The following is a 16,700-nucleotide window of genomic DNA, read 5'->3' as shown; positions in this document are numbered from 1 at the left end:
GAGAGGGGAAGAAGGGGGGGGGGTGTGGAAGAGAACAAAAGGAAGAGAGGTGGAGAAAGTGGGGGATACAAGCGCTGATTTGAATAAGTTATTATTTAAAGCTGTAACAATTATACCAGATCTGCTGGAAAGACAAATTTGACATCCAAAGGTGATAATTTGACACGAAGATGAGTGGAAGACATCTGTCCATCAATACTTGTGGGTTAGGAGGAGGAATGAAGCAGACAGGAAGCAGTGTAGTAAGGTGCACGTGCACGTGGGGGTGGAGATACATGCAAGTGAACCGTGTGTTCATGAGGGGAGCCAGATCCTCCCCAGCCCAATCAGTCAGACCAGGAGAGGGGGGGGGGGGGGGGAGAGCCATATATGGCTCTTTTGATGGTCACATGTGGCTCGCAGACAAATCTTTAATTATACTTTTTTTTTTTATTAGACCAGTCCTTCTCGGGCAAGATGCCAGAGGCGCGCAGTAGTAGCGGTGCTTGGAGAACAAAATCTACACCAGCACTATCAGTTACTATTATCTATAATTTCACAGAGTTTGTACCAGCCGGAAACCTGTGAATTGCCGTGCCTAAAACTGCGAGCTCCAGTCTCTGAGAAAGAGCGCGCAGTTGCGGGGACGGGATGTGTGAGGAAGAAAGCAGAGGGTGGGGGTGAGGGGTTGTGGGGACAGGCAGCAGGTGAATCGCGCAGGGATTGTAAAAACGTAAAACCCGCTGCCCGTCACTCACTGCAGCGTGTGAGTGTGTGTTTGGCTCCAGGTCTGCATGTGAGCAGTCTGTCTCACATCTACAAAACATTCAGACCTACGATCACGTTTAAAGTCTCAACGCCTGCATGAAGCAGAAACTCACCACGGATCAACCAGACTAGACCATCAGCAAAACTACCAGGAGAAATACCCATCATTTATTAGCAACAGCTTAACGATGTTATTAAAAAGAATCCACAGACTTATTGTACTTTAGAAGTGTTGAAATTACATCAAATACACACATTCATTTGTATATTTAGTTTTAAACATATTGTTGCGGACTGAGTTTAACGTGGCTGTTGGGCCGCGTTATAAGTTCTGGGGTTCATTAAACGCATCATGCAGAGATCTGATTGGCCCTCAGTTCTGTCGCTCAGCCTGTTGTTAGGTAATTTGGACCAATGGGGTTCAGCTATGGGCCGAACAAGGAAAATGGGAGGGCTGACGCGGCAGGAGCGAATATAAAGTTGGGAGAAGCGCTCTCGTCTCAGCGGGAGAGATTCAGGAGCTGAATTAATTGTACGGCGTTTGTTGCGGCCTGCAGTAACCAGAATAAAGAACCCTAAAAGAGGTTAGGTCGCCGTGCCTCAGTGTGGGAAAGGGACACTACATTATTGTATGGCTCTTTCGAAATTACATTTAAAAATATGTGGCGTTTATGGCTCTCTTGGCCAAAAAGGTTCCCGACCCCTGGCTTATGGCATACATAACATATATTTAGTTCATGCACATGTCTCAGCTGATTTGCAACAGAGCAGACTTTTGTGCAGCAAAGCCTCTTCCTGCATTTCAAGAATGAGACCATTTATTCTCCATTGATGCATGGACATGACTTTTGTTGTCAGTTCAGGAGGCTTGTGTGTATGCAGATGGGATTGTGATCACCAACTCTGTAAATCGGCTTGATAAATCTCACCTCACGAGACTAATTACACCCCAGCAGAAGAACTGATATCGTCATTAGGCTCATGATAAACTGTGCACAGCTTGCTTGTAGAAATGAGCCTGAAATCGACCCAGTACTGGCTTACAAATCATCTTACAAAGGGAACTGTGACTGGATTCGTCAGGGTAGTATTTTAGATAGTGCTGTATAGTTGTGTTGCATCCATACTTGTGTTTTATGAGGCAAAAAATCACACCAGATTTTTCATGGACACAATTTATTTGTAGAACATAAATTCTCACTAAACTTGTTTGTTAGACCATGTTAAGGTTCTGTTTTCACCTGTAAATCTGTCCTCATATATTGTTTACTGTTCCACTGCACATACACCCTCATAATGATATAGGTCATGTACTAAATGAAGCTGAAGATTTACTTCTTTCTCTATGCTTCTGCTTAGATGCTTCATTCTAATTTCCAATGAAAAGATCTCTCCATTAAAATTCCGTCTTTACAAACCTGCATTCAGAGTGAGGTGGTAGACACGGTCAGGTCCCTAACCCTATCGCTTATGAGGATTTCATACACAGCTTTGTATATATATATTGAATATATATTTTAAAAGGTTTCTAAGTAGTTAAAGAAACATTCACTTCAAAAAATGGAAAAAAAAATAAACATGCAGCCTTTTAAGAATACCAGAGCTGGTCTGGGTATGTGACTTTGAAGACACCTTGTTGGTCAGATCTAAAATCCTCTATCATATTGTATCATATTGCTATTGTGTAAGCTGAAAGTGTTTTAAAGTGTATCTTATTAATTACAAACATTTTTTCTGTTTTGCCCTTATGTAGATGATTAGTTAAGCATTTGGTTTTGTTGTTCAGGTTACTGTAAAGGAAACCTCCAGTTCTTCTTCTAGTCATTTCAAAACATCAAGGTTTTTTTTTCAACTGATGGGATTCTCATCTTAAAAAAACCTTAAAGCAGATGTGAGGCACAAGACATATAACATCTGTACCTTTTCTGTTTGCCTCAGGTTCAGGGGAAGGAGGTTCTCCAATGTCTGTATGAGATATGATCCCAGTGTTGTCACGTGAATCATTAGTTGGGTCAGCTTGAAGCCAGTTTTTCTTCTGTATGGCTGTGGCGATCTTGTGGTGATGATAAAGCTAAACCGGCAAATTGGAAGAACAAACATCCCTAAAAGCTGGTTAGCTGTAATTAAGTTGATGATTGTATTGTCAAACAAAGGCCACCTCTCCTATTTGATTAAAAATTCCTTTTTCTCCATCCTTCTCACTGTAAACCTTTCTTCTGTCAGCTCTTTTTCTTGTCCACTAATGGAAGTCATTGTTTTAAATTACGAAGATGCATCTCTCTTGTTATAACAGCGGTTCCAGTGTCTCTGTCTTGATATTTCCTGCTGTTATTTAATGTGTTGCTACTGTCTTACAACAGATGTATCATATGTTCCATTCTGCTATTGTCTGCTTCAGGTACTATCTTGACTTTGTCTTACGATAGATGAGCCAGTGATTCTGTACTTGCCTGCTTTATCTTCTCTTCCTTCTGCAATTGCAAATTTTGTCTTACAACAGATGTTCCAGTATTTATATGTTTGTCTCTTCTCTTTTTCCTGTCATCTCAAACCCAATCAATCATCGTCACTTTGTCTCTGGAAGTTTCTATTGATTCTTCTGTTCAGAGGGAGTTTTCCCCTCCTCTTTCCCTTTTCAAAGAAATATGATATGATGAACCGAATTATATTGACCTGAAATGTTTGGAATGGCTTGAATTAAAAATAATTGCTTTTTTGATAGGGATGCATGTTGTTCCTAATACATCTCTGGCAATGGGGAGCTTATGGTTTACAGTTATGTTCAATAATCAATAAATGGTCTGAATGTTTACAGATATATTTATATTAACGTTTCAAAGTGAAACTTGTTCCTATGAGATCCTTTGCTGTATGTTAAAAAGGTCAAGTACAATGTGAACGTCCAGTAATAGACAAGTTGTGCATTTCTAATACAGAAACAAAAAGGAAATCTAAAATTTGTGTTACTGTAGACACTTAAGTATTTGTATCGGCAAATATCTGCTATCGGCCACAGTTGCAGGAAAAATATTGGTGTAGGTCGGAATAAATTATATCGGCCCATCCCTACAGTAAACTCAATTAAATGTAATTTAAAAGTAACATAAAATGATGAGATATATTTATTCAGCCTTGTGACATTTGTCATTGACAAAAATTCTTTCCGCAGAAGCAAAATATAGTTTAAAATAATTTTACAGTTTGTATATTTCCTTCATGAAATTGGGCAGTTTTCCATTGGAAGTAATACGGATCGAAATGCTTGGTTAACAAGCATCATAAGGTTTACTTGGGGAACCAATTCCATTTGATAAATTTTACTTTTTAAATGTGCTTTAGTTCAAAAGTCAAAAGGTTTGGTCTTTCCATGATCTAAACATTACTCTGATCCTATGCCAAAGACAAAGGCAGGCTTTAAACACCTAAATGTTACTGTCGCCGTTATCCTTGCCTTGGTTATCGTACTCCATCTATACTGGTGCAGTCAGTTGTATCACAACTGAAAATAAATTCCTACCCTTATCCAGTGACACTGGTGTATCTTCCTACTCAGATCTCCAGCTAAAGCCTTCTCTGTAAAAGTACTTTCTTTCTGAAAAGCTTGATGTTTTCATCCTCTGACAGTGTGACAGTATTCACTTTCTCTCTTCTTGATTGTACTTTAAACACCACTCGTCCCCTTTCTGCAAAGTGTTTTAGAGCCACGGCTGTCCCCTTAGAAACAGTCAGTCCAGCCAGGATTTACTACAGCGAGACTGTCGCTCTGCTTGGGGTCAACAGTTTTGCTTTGGTTTTTAGCTCTTAGAGCTTAGAGTGAGATCATGTCTGCATATGAGGAAGAAATTCTGAATGTAATTTACCTCAGAAATGATATTTTGGATTCCCCAAATGCTTTTTACATAACACACTCTCATTTTTTTCTCACAGAAATGCAGAAGTTCTGTTTTAATTTACTGAACGTTATTGCAAATTTGCGGAATTCCAGTGACAGTTAACCAGAGTTACTCTGAAAATAGCTGTGCTTTATTGATTTTGTTCTACTTACTGTGTATACTGTGTATATGCATGCAATTCAGCATACTACAGACATACAAATGTGGTACTTTTGTGTTTTACCTGCTATGGTTTATACCCCTAAAACAAATAAAGGATCGGCACCAGATGCTTCCCAGTCTGATGCTGCTCTGAAACACTTGAATCATAAATTATTCATATCTGAATAATTACCTTTGAGTCCGGTTCCCTGAGTGCTGTGAACCCAAGTTAATTATCTTACACTGTCAATTTTGCGTTGATAGATGTACAAAAGCAGCTGTTTGTGTTTCTAGAACAATGAACATGAGAAAAAAAAAATCTAATAAAGACAACTGACCATTAAAATGACTAGAGCTCCACACACACACACACACACACACACACACACACACACACACACACACACACACACACACACACACACACACACACACACACACACATACACACACACTTCAGGTTGCAGTCATGACTTGTTTAGTTGTAAAGGAAGGGGGAGGCGTGGCCTCATGCTAGAACGCATCTCTACTGCTGTTTTGACTTGCAACCTTTGGAATTTGTGGTTTTGCTCTGCCAAATTTTACAAAGCTGAGCAATAATTATGGCTGTCCAATCCATTTAGTTAAATTGATGCACAGCTCTTCTGATCAAATTGATCTTAAAACAGTTGTTGTGCAATTATCCTCCTGCAAATACTTGACAACAGTTTCTTTAGCATTTACGTACTTTCAGCAGATGCATATTTCAGTGTTATTTAGAATATAAAACTTTGAGACCTGAAAAAAAGACTGTTTTGATGTGATTAAAGATGTTCGGTGGTAGGATTCCTCACGTGTCATCAGTTGATGAGAATAAATTTGTGGAAACATCTCAGTGGATCAGGCTTTGAACCTGAATTGAACATTCTACAGGATCTATCGTTACTGGTACTTCCTCTGGAACATGTGCCATGCTGTTGGTCTAAATTAGCAAGGAGTCTTCTGATTGTATTACATGCGATCTGATGGGTTTATCCGGAATTCCCTGTCTGTCTAAACCTGTCTCCTTTCTCAGCATTATGATTTGGTCAGGTTCACCGTTAACCCAAACCAAATTTCTTCATCACTTTGACAGTCTGCTAATTACAGTAGTGAGGCACTCGATGTATCCATACGCTCACACTCCAGTGCACAGGAGCCACTCCTGCCCGTTCTCTCGCTGCCTTCCTGAGCTCAGACTGAGAGTGGAACTGTTTATGCATCTGCTATTCCTTTGCTGTCTCCCAGTGGGTGCAGAAACCCCTGCAGGGTGCATGCTTTTCTGCACCAACAAACTCAGGCTACTGTTACTTGCAGACACTGCATGTAGCTGCACAGAATGCCAGCGGGTAATAATCTGCACCTGAGTGACAAAGGAAGAAGCGTGGGAGTGTAGATGGAAGAGTAAGACCCAGAGACAAGAGCAAGTGGGCAGGTAGAAAAGGCTCCGGTGAGAGTGGATGAACAAGCGAACACTCAGCACTTCCTGTCCCTGTCTGATTCTGAGTGGGCAGGTAATGAGTCTGAGAGTTTCTCCTCTGCACCTTTTAGCTGAGAAGTAGATGGAATGCAAGATGTAGTGGAAAGAAGCGGTTCATTTCTCATTCTCAAATGGTGCTGGTTATTGGAGGGCTTCTTTTGTGTGTGTGTGTGGGGGGGGCAGCTCTTTGACTTACCTTTTACTGCAGAAAAAAAAGATCAAGTGAAACTTTTTGGCTTTTCTCATATTAGAACCTGAACATGATGAGAGATTTCTTTAAATTGAGTCTAAACATATGTGAAATTTCTCTTTGTAAAAAACTCTGTCTAACAAGGAACAATAAAGGGCTTTGGGGTCTTGGATTAGGACTTTTTAGGACATAGAATTCTAAAAAAATAAACCGAAAAACCTCAAAACCTAGATGTTACTGTCGCCGTTACCCTTGCCTTTGGTTAATGTACCCCTCCACCCATACTATTGCAATCATAACTGAAAATTAAAGTCAGTAGTAAATTTTGATGAAATTATATCCATTTAGCATTTATAGATGTAGTGTGAATGAATATTAACTAACAAGGCAAAGTGATTCACTTTCAGGCAGTTGTTTGTTTCTTGTCTTTGTCTTTTTCCACAGCTTAGTTAATTTTGTGTTAGTTTTTCACACACAAAAAAAGACCAAACTAGTTTTTTAAAGTAAACTAATTAGATGTGCAATGGTTAACTAAGTTTTCTCATTTTTAAAAGCCTCTGAACATAGCATTCCAACCTTGCTTTAAAAAGCCTCTGGCAGGAGGAGCAGGAGCCAAACTGCTCTGTTATGATAACATCAACAGATCTGAGCTTGTCCACCAAGCTTACCTTTACTCTGTCAGAAAGCCAATGGTGTGCATCCTTCAAATGAAGTGAAGGGGGAGTTTTGGTTTGACATAAAACAGACTTTCGGCCTGGGTTTGGCCGTGCCCCCACTTAAACAGATCCTTGGAAGGAGCAGTTAGGACTCCCACTCCCACTGAAGCTACTGAACTGACTGTTTTGGATTTTTCCACTGTGAACTCTGATCTTGGCATGATTTCTAATTTTTACTGAGGAAATGAGGAAAAAAGTACACTTAAAATGACAGCAAATGCTCTCTCTGTTCCAAATAATTGATCCTAAATGTCTCTAATATTCCTTAAAGATAAAAAGAAAAGCTCTGCAGGGCATAAATTTAGAACTCCTCAAGCAGTTAAAAGTATGTGTGACTTTTTTAAAGGTACCCTGGAGAAGTAGTTAGGCTCCTAAAATACATTTGTGGCTGTGACATTAACCTGCAGATAGTTTGGAAAAATAATGCTGCTTTGAAACCTGGGTTGGTGGAAGAACCTAATCTGTTTAATGGCGTCTGTAAATCAGTAGCCTCAGACATGGATTTGGTCAGTCATTCCATTTTAACAGCATCAAAAATAACATACACAAACAGATGGCTGAACAGCTTGCTTTAACTTTACCCTTTGACTCTTCCTTTTTTTTTTTTTTTTTTTATTATTGGTGCATCTCTTTATTCACTATCTCCCAAGTAGTGGGTTATTACATACAATGCCACATGTCCTCCAGACACTCTCTATTCCACTTTCCCTCTTGGGAAATGGCATCTATTCTAAACCCCAGGTGGTAGCCATGTCTACTGTCTTCAAGCTCTTACATGCAAAGACCTCCCAGAGGACCAAGGATAGTTGAAGGACTGAATGTTGTCATGCAGACCCCCCCCCCCCCCCTTTGTAATGGCATACTTATGCATTATTTATGCAGGAGAGCTGGTAACATTCATGTCACACAAACTCTGTTTCCTCTTTTTGATCTCATAAAATATGTTTTTAGTATTTTAGCGTACTTGTGTTGAAGCTTTACTTTGGGAGTTAGTATAAACCCAAGAAATAATCAAGTGTCATTAAGGGAGAAGAGGGGGAGACAAATCCAATGCTAAGAGGGCATTGACCAGCTCTGAATGCTCCCAGCAGGTTGATGAGTGCAGGCGCTGTTTGCCTTCTTGGTTGGGGTTGAGGTCATTGTCCTGACTTTCATGTTCTCAAGAGCTGAAGGATCCCTGCTGGAACCACTTGATATTCACTTTTTTTCTTTCCCTCAATTCATCTTGTTGAAACTAATGATTCTCATCCTCTTTCCTGAGTTGGGATGACTACAGACAAATGGAGCTTTAGAGGTTTTTCTGTGCCTCTTTGGAATGTCTTTGGTAAATTTACCTCTAATTTTCACAAGGATCCTTCTTAATCATTTCATTATCAACCAGCTCAAAAGTTAGACTGTTAACATGAAACTGCATCTGTTTGGAGGACACAGTTTTGTTTTAGGACTCCAGAGGAAGTTTATAAAATAAGCAATATTTACAACTGATTTGTGATAAAAATAAAGTATTTCTAGGAGCAGGTAGAGTGCCAAGGAGCAGCATACACAGAATGAATGGCAGCGTGGGAGATGCTAACAATAACTTACATGATATGCAGACATATACACAGCAGCATAGAAAGCACTTGAATACCAAAAGATAAACAACAAATAATGAATAACTGAAAATGGTACGCATCCCTATTGGCGGCAGCAAAGACAGATTGCTTTGGGTGAGCATGAGTCACAGTAAAGTGTGTGACAGTAAAGTACAGTGTGACTGAATTATTTGTCAGTGGTGCAATCATGGTTATTTGGGATTTGTCTATTGACTGTATCTGAGCACTGGACTGATTAATCCCTCCTCCCTCTGTACTTCCTATTTAAAAGTACCGCTGGTTCCATGAAGCCAAAATCCCATTGACTTCTATTGAGAAATAAACTCTACTATCTGCTATTACTCAGTCATATTTGGCAATAACCATTCTCGCTCTGCTTTTTTTTCCTACATGTTCTTGCTAATTCTATTTTTTCATGATATATTTTCTATAGTGCAAATGATTTAAGTAATAAACTGGCCAATCAGATGCCTCAATAAAATGTGATCCCACGACAAAGACTTGAAGCGCTTGATTGACTGATTTTGTGTGGTAGGGGTTTGGACGTCCATCAAGCGACTTGAACCAATCACTGCTTACTGACGATTCCTCTAACATACCGACGTCCATATCATGAAAAAATGCTGACTGAATTGACTTCATTTTGTTGGATACAGAAGCAAGTCATTTTCTATAAGTGAGTCACACTCACTCGATCCAGTTCTCAAAAACTGTCAATGGAGCTGTCTGATAGTTTGGGGAAGCTCTAGAAGCTGGTGCTTTTGCACCAGATTGGACATCCTCGTTTTCTTTTTCTCCATTGGTTGACATGCTAAACAGCCTATGGTGGGGGTGAGGAATACCTAATGATGGTGTTAGTAATTTAGCGTCCTTTATGGAGAGGGGAGGAGGTGGATTTTCTCTGCACACCTCACAAATTCTCCTGAAAGATTTGCATTCAGAAGCATTAGCAGCCTCCCAAGGAGTGATGTAGCTGGTTAGCATGCAGTCTCTGTAGATGCAGGGCTGGAGGAGGCCGATGGGTTTTCTTCACCACAGTGCTGCTGCATACCTCACCAGCTTTAAGGTTGGTGCAGCCATGGTTGGTTCAATGTTGAGCATAGTTCTTTGTCAGAACCTGCTGAAAACTGAGCAGAGGGAGGTATGCCCATCTGAGGCTGAACATGCCAGAAAAACCAGAGCTCTGTGATAAAATAACATCTCAGTTTTATTTTGGTGACAAGTCTGAACAGAGTCTTACTGTGGAAAAACTAAGGAATAACATATTTAGATCTGCTCAGTGGTTTTCTTTTTCACTTTTTTCAGCTTTTTAAAACATTTTTAATGTAAATGTATTTACCACATTTATGTTTCCAGTCCCAGCTTGATGGTAGTCATACATTTTTTAATAGCTGTGAGGAAGTACGGCCTCAGTAGCCACTTTTGCCCACTTTACATCCGGTCTATGACGTCATCGCCTCTCGGCTTGTTTGTACTAGTGGCGCACGCGGCATAGTCAGCTCATCTGCCCCGCGAGCTCAGCAGCAGCAGCAGGAGCGAAGAGCGCGCGGACGAACGCTCCTGTTGAAACAACAATCTGCGCTCTTTATTTTCTTTTTCTTTTTTTTAAATTTAAATCCTCCTGTCACATCTGGATACGTCGACTGTTTCTCCGTCTGCTGTTATTTTTCTGCGCCTGCCCGGACCGCGCAAACCCGGGAGCTCTTCTTTGTAAGTACTGCAGACGCGGCCACAGCAGGCTTGATAATTGTATTGATTGTGGTGGTGGATGCAGCGCTGTGCTCGGCTCCAGGGTCCCGGGCGGCTTTTCTGGATGTCCCGTGGAGCTTCGTGTATATATATATAAAAAAAAAAAAAAACTGCACATGATTTATTTGTGCCTCTTCTGCCAGCAGAACTACATTTGTTGGTGATCCATCCATTATTTTTGTTTTTTTAGCTAGAGTGCTTCGTTGTATGCGATCATCTTAACAAATTTTAATCTTAACAAATAATTTTTTGTTGGTTTTTATCATTTTCCCCTAACAGAAAATTACAGTTGTGTGTTTTTTCCTGAATCCTCATTTATTCTTTCTTTGTGTTAGTTTCTTGCACATTTTTATCCATAAGTTGCTTTTTTTAACACAACTTCCAATCAGACTGATCTCGTAATAAAGATTTAGTACAATTGTAATAGTTTTATTTTTGTGTTGTCAGGTGCTTATATCTACATGTGATGTGAGTCGGTTTTTTGGTTGAACCTGACATTGTATCATAGTTTATAGAGGCTGGCTGAATGTGCTGCTCCTGAATACTTGTCTTTGCTACACTGTAAGTGAATCGGTCCTTCTCTTCTCATTCGGATCATCTGCATCCCCACATTTTTAATGACTTGCAGTACTGAGCTGCATCTGGACATCAATGTTGGCATTCTGACTTGACTTTGTAATTAATATATTCCAGAATTTTATCCTAAACATTTACAAACTCTCTTTATAGTATTTTCTTTTCTTCTTTATGCATGAGCCACAAAACTATTCATGGAATTACTGTTTCCTTAAACTGTATTTTTATTTTTATTTTTTTCCCCCTGGGTTTGGCATTAGTTTAACTTCCTAAAATTTAGGTGAAGGTTTGCCACCAAATACCAGAATGATGCTCCGTCACATTTTTTTCTCCTGAAAGAGAGAGATAGAAAAAAAAAAGAAATTCACAAGTGTCATTCAATACCTTGTTTCCCATCATGCCATTTCAAGCAACATTCTGTCGTCGTCGTGTTGGTATGTTTGTTTACCTTTGCCAAAATCGAACTGTGTTTTTTTAGATTATTTGTTAATGGAAGTATGAATGGTATTTCTGAGGAAACATAACCATAAGAAAAACAAAATCATGTTGACATCAAACCATCCTGGAATCCTGTTTGGCAGACAGTTGAGTTAATAGGAAAAGTCGAATAGTTAAAAAAGAAGACACAAACACAGTGGTAATAATGTATGAAAAAAGACCTTATGATTTTTGACTCTGTGCCTGCTTACAGACAAACCTCTAAACCAGGTCTGAAATCTGACTCAAACATTAAACCTGTAAGAAAAAAACATGCTTCTTTTTGCAGAGATTTTGTTGACCTTTGCCTGTGGCCGTTTGCGGGTCAACATTTTCAGTTCTGTGTGTGTTTTTTTAATTTGATCAGTTAAATCTACCAGTGTAGGCTGTAGAAAGAGGAATCATCACTTGAAAGTAAATGTTACTTCTCATTTGTTACCAGAAGTCTAGTTTCAAAATACACGAACACAGCAAAACGTAGGTTTTTACACGAAAACTTGGAAGTGCCACCCTCTGTGTTGCAGTTGTACTTTTATTGCCCCTTGGTATTTCTCCAAAAGAATTGACCTTAATGACAAGAGTCTAGACTTGATTTTATAGCTGCTTCTTTCCTGTTTAGCAAATCTGGAAAAGGTGTAGATATGCCCCCCCCCCCCGAAAAAAAAAAAAAAGGACTTGTTTTTGATGAAGCTACTTTGTATGCAAGCCTGCAGTTGTCTCTAAATGAACCTTGAAATTGAACAGTGAGTAGTTAACAAGGGGCTGAAAATCGAGGTGGAAACTTCATGTGACTCGATGTGAAAATAAATGTGATTCATTAAAGACGCTTTAGGACCTGCTATTTCAGTTTCACGAGGCAGCCTTGTTGCCATCTTGCAGGCAGCATGACAATACATATGTCTCTCTCTCTCTTTACATATATATATATATATATATATATATATATATATATATATATATATATATATATATATATATATATATATATATATATATATATATATATATATATATATATATATATATATATATATCTTAAGGTGAAGATGCCTTCCTTCATGATGGCCCTGATATCTTCTGGAGTTGCCTGATCAGCTGTTCCTGTGACCTTCTGTCACTCAGCCACGGCTATGATTCAATGAGCGAGATGCAAATCGAATCCATGCATCAGATGAGCAGCTGGATTCACTTGTTAAACATAAAGGTCTAAATGAACGTCAGACCTCATCAGGGTTCCAGCTGTAGCTAGTCTGAGTTTAATATGATTTGACTTTTTCTTCATTTGCTGTCAAACTTGTCAGAGATCAACATAGAGGGGATATGTTCCTAATATTCCTGAGTTATTCTGTTTATTAAATATCTTTTTTTAAAAACATTTTTATATACTTTGTTATGAGTCAAGAAGCCAAATTGATATTTTTCTCTCCTCAAAATATTTTGATCCTCCAAATGAAACCATAACCATGTGTTGTAAATATTTTATTAGGTATTTTGGGGATTCCCGTTTTTGACAGCATATTACTTCATGTCATGAAGCGTCAGTAGGTCTGAAAGCCCCCCTTAAGGCTTTTTTTCCCTTCCTTTTTTTAGTCCCTCGATGCCCTCCCATAAACATAAACTGCCCATTCTGCTTATTCAGCTCGACCTTTGTAAGGAAGCCTTTTCATTCCTTGAGTGAGCGTCTGTGTGGTGCTGAAAAGTGCCGCGGCAGTCCAACACTTTTCCATGCTTGTTAGGAGTGATAATATGGAAACCCGGAATCTGTTCTCAGCGGCCTTGTCAAAAGATCTGTTCAAGTCCTGTATAACAGGATTAGCTTTGTATGCATTAATAATAGACCTTGGTTACACCAAAAGACCGTGTTGTGTGATTGTAGCCGGGGTCGTTTAAGGGATCGTCAAGTTCCTCCTTGCAGATCTGGTCTAGGTTTTATATTGCTCAGGTATGTATGTGTACATGTATCTAAAAATGTTACTCTTGAAAATGTTAAAACATTGTGATCAAACCTGCTTTATTGATAATCCAATCTCTATTGTTATTCTTTGTAAAAATATTCAATATTTTGCTGTTAAGAAGAACAGTTAAACACTAAACCATTTTTATAAGAAACAGAAAATCACAGCCTAACAGGACCCATGAGTTTTATGTCAATCAAAAATGTGACTTTTGCATTCTATACAGCAATGACCTATTTCTTCAAAGACCCACTCTGATGATGAAAATCATGCTGTTTTTAACATGTTCTTGTGGCATTTTTCTCCTAATGGAGGAAATATGTCAAGAAAATTAAGCTTTACATTGCATTTCTGAGTATTTTGTTATATTCAAACTGTGTGAATCCGGAGCAGCTGCAAAAATGCAGCTGGAAAAAGATTGTAGGTTTGATGTAGAAGCTACTATGGCACACCACAAGCTCCCTGCTCTGCTCCATTCTAATGCATCTACTTGCAGACAAATACATCTATGTACATATTTGTTTTCCTCGTCTGAGCTGCCATCTGGCTCCAAACTGTACAGCTGGAAATCTACAACATTGCTCGCCATTGTTGTTGCACCAATAATTTTAAGTTGGTTTTGTGAGGGGCTGAAAGCTAGTTGGAGAGAGTGTAAATAGATAAATGTATGGAAGTAGGAGCAGGCTTACTCCTCGCCAACAGCCCCACCCACAACTCAGAGCTGAATTTTATAATGAATTCGTGCCTTTTGCAGAAATTTGGTCTCAAAAAGCGACAGATTTTTCTTCTTCATTTTTTTCATTTTTGCACAAAATAATCATAGTTAAAAGACCACTGGGAGTGCTTTTAAATTGATCAAAAGATGATCTGAGTGGGACTTTAATGTGTCATAGATGCAAATGGGATTTGCTTCTTCTTCTCAATTTTCCGGATTTAAAATAGTCCCAACAGTTAGGACTTCGATGTGACTAAAACTATTGTTTCAAGTAAAATAAAATAAGGTCATAATATGTGGTAAGGTCATGTATTTTATATTGCCTATCTAGTATTTGATCACATTTTTTTCAGATGACAGATTCTAACTAAAGAGATTAGATTGGTTCAACATCGGCTAAACCTCAGCAGTTTTTCACAAGCTTACTAAACTCAGGAAACAAGATACACACGTTTTCCTGAAGTCTCTCCGCTTTGTCTTTATTATATGGGCCTTTCTTAGAGTCTTTTGGTTTTTGTCTTAGCCTTAGAAGGGTTGCACCGGATCAAAGACCCACTCCACGTAATAAAAGCTTAGCTAGTGGAGCACTGGAGTGACCCCAAGACCTTAAGCTCTTTATTACTGCAGCTCACTGCTAATTATTGTGGACAAGGCCAGAAAAGTGCCCAACCCCAACACGTTGATGGGTGGTCAAGCCATTATTCCTAGTCTTTGTTGGCACTGCTGCCCATCTGAGGACAAGGAACCTTTTGCAAAATACACTAGGTCCTCCTCATAAACTATGGAAGCGATTTTGTAGCATAATTAAAAATAGAAGTCGAAACCAGAAATGCTTTTTCAATTTCAAAATGGAAATGAATTTTTGACTCAAAATTAAAATGAAAAAGCAATCCTTCAAAATGCTTTTTCATTTTCTACTTCAACACCGCTTATTCTGTCACTTAGCATTATGCTAATGCATGCTAAAAATATTAGCCATGGAGGAACAGAACTCCAGGCGGCCAATCCAGCAATGACCAGCTTGGATGTAAATATGTGGGAATAACATCAGCCTTTATTTTGTCTGGACACCACCGGAAACACAAATTCATATGATGGTTGAGAGTTTCTAAGGTCTTTGAGCAGCATTTCCTCCTGCGTTTCGAAGCTACCCCGGACAAGCTTTCTCTCCGGGCTAGCGGGCCAGTTTAGCGCCGTTCAAAGAGCAAGTCCAAGGGAGAAGCTTCGAACCGCGCGGCAGCGGGACTTCTGAAGGACGCTGTGCTTCCAAACTCCGGACCGCATAAGGCGGAAATGCTGCTATGTAGTCCTAGAAGAAGAAGCTGTGTACAATCATCTGGGGAGAACAACCATCACAAAGCCCTCTCCCCTGCCACTAACACAAAGCTGCTCCTAGACATGTCTGTGTCTCTTAGCAGCCGGACACACGGACTTAGCCATGACGTCATCGCCCCGCCTCCCCTCTGGAAATGCTAAGTTGAATTGAATTATGATACTATTCGCAGGGTGGATGTGAAAACGCAAATGCTATCTCCTCATTTGATGCAGTTACATTTTGAAAATTAAAAAGCATTTCTGTTAATCCATTTTAATTGTCAAGTTAGACATTTCTAAATGAATTTCTCACCCTGCTGTTCTTTTTTGCCAGCCTGTGACTTTACCACCTACTTGCTGTGCTTCCAAAACTCTTTCCATCTTTCTTGGAAAATGTTGGAAAAGTTTGAATTATTTCCACCCACAAAAATAAACCGCATATACACTGTCAGGTGCCAGGTGGTGTGCCTGCATGAGAATTTAACGTTTTTTTAAATAATTCTGTATAATTTCTTTTTAAAAGGTGTTGTTGCAGATTTTTTGTATTCCTACAATTATATGTATCATAATAAAAATCTTTAATGTCATTGGTTGCATAGGTGTTGCGTTGAAAGAAAGAGTGGCATCCCTGCCCTGAAAAACATGTAAATAATAAAAATATTGTCTGTTTTGTATGAAGCAATAACTAACATATTTTTGAACATTAACTTTTATATGTAAAAGTTAATTGTCTTTTTTATGTAAAACTCTTTTAGCTAAAATTATGCATTAAGTAAATGTAAGGCCTAAGTTTTTTTTTAGCTTTGATTTAAAAAAAGAAAAGAAGTCATTTATTTCAGCCTTCCTGTGCAGTTTTAATATCTCCAAGCATTTTAGATTCTAGGCTTTTTGTTTTATATTGTTGTGTGTGGTGCTGGTTTTAACACTCTTTCATACTGTATGTTGCAGAAGAAGAGAGGATGAAAAGATGAGCTAAGAAATTTTCCCACAAAGACTGAATGTTTGGTAGGCAATAGCTTTAGAGAGGAACAGTTCCCTGGAAACTGGTTTTAGTGTTCGACTGTGAAATTGTCCCATTGTGGTTAAAACCAGCACAAAAAGGCTTACTTTGTAAAAGAGTTTAAGCCACATAGA

General features: G+C 38.9%; 1 protein-coding gene across 25 annotated transcripts in view; it reads left to right on the top strand.

The window, feature by feature from the left end:
* The window catches only part of plekha5 (pleckstrin homology domain containing, family A member 5), a 125,197-nt gene that overhangs the window by 58,180 nt on the left and 50,317 nt on the right, over positions 1–16,700 (top strand). For 8 of the 25 annotated variants that reach the window (XM_078949333.1, XM_078949331.1, XM_078949330.1 and 5 more), the window contains exon 1: positions 10,230–10,490. The exons of the other annotated variants lie outside the window; for them this stretch is intronic. The gene's annotated coding sequence lies outside the window, so the exon portion shown is untranslated. Of the gene's footprint in view, positions 1–10,229; positions 10,491–16,700 lie in introns of those variants that run through there. 25 annotated transcript variants of the gene reach the window in all.

This window comes from Oryzias latipes, chromosome 6, assembly GCF_053564925.1.
Source record: "Oryzias latipes strain Hd-rR chromosome 6, Olatipes_Hd-rR_3.1".
In the NCBI taxonomy this organism is placed as follows: Eukaryota; Metazoa; Chordata; class Actinopteri; order Beloniformes; family Adrianichthyidae; genus Oryzias; species Oryzias latipes.
This window is presented reverse-complemented; position numbering and strand designations above follow the sequence as displayed.